The 3,964-nt window shown below is 44.4% G+C and overlaps 1 long non-coding RNA gene across 1 annotated transcript; it reads right to left on the bottom strand.

Moving 5' to 3' along the window:
* Nucleotides 1-3,729, bottom strand: LOC134482425 (uncharacterized). Its single transcript, XR_010058518.1, has 2 exons — nucleotides 3,569-3,729; nucleotides 1-141 (listed from the first exon to the last, which is right to left on the bottom strand). It is a non-coding gene; the product is annotated as an uncharacterized LOC134482425 (long non-coding RNA).
* Nucleotides 3,730-3,964: the final 235 nt, after the last annotated feature.

Raw genomic sequence — 3,964 nt, 5'->3', positions numbered from 1 at the left:
TTCTGAAGGAAAGAGCAGTTTATTTGATTTTATATCTTGGCGCATATGCGTGGCAAGTCATAAATTCTCGGAGGTGCCTCGAGAGGAAGGTGAAGCTGTGGTGAATTTCAGGAGACCGCACTCTGCATGGCTGGCATGGATCTGTATGGTCCCAAAGGAAGAGATTCCAGCATATGGATGAGTGACAGGTGACATACCTCTGGGGCTAACCGCAGTGCTTGCCGACGGACCTTCCCCTCACCTTGTCGTCTGTCTTCCTATAGGGCTCTGATCACTTTGGACAGTGGAAGGTTGTGGGTTTGTTTGTTTGTTTGTTTGTTTGTTTGTTTGTTTTTTGTTTTTCTGATTATAAGATTGTATATTTGATCCAGAAAAATCTTAAGATTAAAAAAACATGAACAGAGTTGGGTAGATCACTCAATAAATAAGAGCGCTTGCTCTGCAAGCATGAAGACCCAAGGTCAAATCTCTTTTGGGGGTTTTACGATGCTCACTCAACTGGTGATGTACCTGGTCACAGTATCATAACAGTTCATGTTATTAAGTAGCGAGCTACATTTGAACAGCTTCAGTCACCTCCTTTAAATGATTGTTCTGTTGATTATGTGGCCCAGTTTGAGTCTGTCCCCGAACTAAAGCTCTCAAACGTCACACTTACTGTATAATACATATCAGTTATGTAGTGCATACGGAAGTCTTTTCTTGTGATCATGCAATTGGGGCCCTCTGAGGACCAGCAATAGTTAAAGTGCTGAGAATGAGGGACTGCTTAGTCCTAAGCCCCTGGAGACACATCCATGCCAGTCTCTCTAGGGCTCAGGGAATGTCACAGGAGAGGGACTGGATGGATTGTGGAAAGTAGAATGAAGGACAAAGTAGAGGGTCGTGGGGTACTGGCTTCTGGGTACAATTAGGTGGTCAAACCATAAACACACAGCAGCATCTTGTACAGGGCCGAGAGAGAGAAAGAGAGAGAGAGAGAGAGAGAGAGAGAGAGAGAGAGAGAGAGAGAGAGAGAGAGAATAAAGAGGGTGATGAGGGTAGGAGAGAGAAAACAGTCAGGAAGAAGGAGGTAGACAGGAATGGAGAGCTTCGAGGGGCAGTCAGAGATGGGTGCAGTCACAGGATGTTATATTCAAAGACGAATCTGTCAAACATTTTAAAGGGGATGATAATGGGGAGTGTGTACAAGACCAAAGAACATTATACGCATGCATGAAAATGAGAAAACGAAGCTTGTTACTTTGGGCAATTATATGGTAATCATTTTTATAAACGTGATGGTAATATATGTTTTCCAGAAACACTGAGGCTCTCAAAGGGGTCACTGTGCAAAATACAATGGAGAAAGTGGCTAAGATCCATCCAAGTAAGATCTAGGGTCTCAGGGCACCCTAGGCACCTGCTCTTTTAGCTTTGTATCTGGAAGTAACTACTGACTTTTAAAGAGTTGCAAACACTGGATTCTGTTCATCCCCTCCCTCAGCTGTCCCAGTGACAGCCCCTCAGTAGCCATGATGCCGGAGTGAGTCGTGCACAAAAGTCCTACTTCCACACAGTGCTAACAACCAACCTGATACTTCACTCAAGCCTCACCATTGTTCCATTAGTATCCATTTTCTGCTCCAGGATATGACTCAAAAATCATAGGTCCACTGTGCCAAGCTTCCATGTCACCTTCATCTCCTGTCACCCAGACCCTTTGGATAAATGCTGGAGAGACACCTTGCACATCTGGTGCCCTGTGATTTCCTCCCAGTGACAGAGAAGACTACGTGTTCTTGATACAACACACCAGGAAAGGCAGTTGTGAACCAGTAGCAGGTGAAGTTAGCTTTGCCCACTGGAGCACCTCACTTTCTGCCTGGTGTTTCCACAGATGATGAACTCTTTTAATCGAAAGAGGAGGGAAAGCAGAAATAGAAAATCGGCCGATGGGGAATTTTTAATTTTAGCAGAAATCCAGTTTGCAGACATAGAATGAAGAAAAGAAATAGAAAGCCCCACCCCTTAGTCACCACCAAAAATAGTCCCCGCAGGACGAAAGTGATACCTGCGGTGCAGCCAGGAACTAGGTGTTTACACATCTCCAGCATCTCATATTTGTTAATTACAACTTGGAAAACGGTAACTGTGCAGTGAAAATATAGCAACCGGTATATTTTCATAAGTACGCTCTGGAGGAAACAGTCATTACCAAGATAAACTTACTTGATTTGAAAGATGGGGTAAAGATGCTTTATTTTTTTATTTTGTGTGTATGAGCACATGTCTCTGTGTGCGTACACATGTGTGTATACACCTGTGTGTACTTGTGTGTGGATGCTGAGTGTCTCCCTCAATTGCTCCTCACCTTGTTTTTTAAGGTGGGGTTGCTCATTGCCCCAGAGCTCACCAATCAGTCAGACTGGCACCCAGCAAGCCTGCTGGGGATGGATGGTCCCGTCTCCGTCAGCACTTCAGTGCTGAGGATCTGAACTCAGACCTTCCTGCTTGCACGGTAAGTAGTCACCCACTGAGCATGTATCTCCTCAGTCTTCTGACGCAGACACCGTAACATGTGTACTGTTAAATGCATCTTTTCTTTAACAAGCAGTTCTTTCCCAAGCTCTGTGAACCAGCCCCGGATTGTCCAATTGTTACCACTTACACTCCAACTTTATTCCTGAAGGGTTGGCCTGTTAACCACTCTCACCAAGTTCACTCCGTCCTCCTGCTGTGAGCGTTTCCCTCAAAACACGATACATTGTTTCAGAGTGATATCCTATTGTTTCTTCTCTTTTAAACAACACTGTGGTAGCATCTCACTGACCACTTACAAAGTAACTCAGCATATTCCTTCTTTTATAACGATTTTCATGATCAGATTTCTGTCTGTGCTCATCGGTCTACTCCTGCTCCCCTCCTACCGTCCTCTCTAACAATATTCCTTCCTCCCAAATAATTCACTCCTTGCTCCGTGTAGCCTCCTTTCTACTTAAGTGTTGAGTGTGCGTGCACGTGTGTAAGTACGTGTGTTTAAATCTAGAATCCATGTTTGAGAGACAATGTCATTCTCAAACATTTGTGTCGTTCTAAGCCTGGCTTACTTTACTTAGCGTGATGATACCCTGCTTCATACATGTCCTCCCCAAAATGATGTAACCCAGATTTGCTCTCCCTGGTACAACTAGACCACATTTTTTTTTATTCAGTCGTCTGCTGCTAGAGGCATCCAGGCTATGTATACGTCATAGTTAGTCTTGATTGCCAACATTGCTGGCTCTGGGATCAACTCAATACAAGCTGCTGGAGACTGTGGGAGGGTTTTCCTCACCAGGCTGTTTGAAGCAGGAGAACCCACACTAACTTCAATGCCTTTTGGGGTGGTAGTCCGGATAAAAGGAGATGGAATGAGTGCTTTGCTTTCTGCCTGCTTGCATTCGGTGTTGCTGGTGAGTTCATCTATCCTGTTAGTAACACTTACTTATTTGGGGTGCTCAATTTTTACAGTGATCTATTCATTCTAAATAGTAATCCCCTGAAAGATTTACACTTGGCAGAGATTATCTCCCATGCTGTAGCCTACCTCTTCGTGTGTCACTTCATCTCTTTGTAGCTCAATCTGTTCCGCAGCCTGCCAGCCCCCAATAACCCATAGTAATTGATTTATTGGCCCTTCACATGTAAACAGACCTGTCTTCCTTACTCTTTCCCTCCTCCAAACCTAGTCTTTTATTTCTCATGATTGATCTTCTCGGTAACTGTCAGAGTGTCTTTTGTCAGTGACATCACTCCTGGAATTTCCCCATGGGAAGTTAGACTAATTGTGATGCTTAGTTTTCATTGTGAACTCTGCACAATCTAGAACCAATTAGGGAGGGGATCTGCACCATCTAAGCTGGAGGATGTGAGCCAAGCACATGTCCATCTGTCACTCTGCTCTCTATGGGTATGGACATGATATGAGTAGCCTTGACCTTGC

The sequence above is a fragment of the Rattus norvegicus genome, chromosome 16, assembly GCF_036323735.1.
Source record: "Rattus norvegicus strain BN/NHsdMcwi chromosome 16, GRCr8, whole genome shotgun sequence".
Classification (NCBI taxonomy): Eukaryota; Metazoa; Chordata; class Mammalia; order Rodentia; family Muridae; genus Rattus; species Rattus norvegicus.
This window is presented reverse-complemented; position numbering and strand designations above follow the sequence as displayed.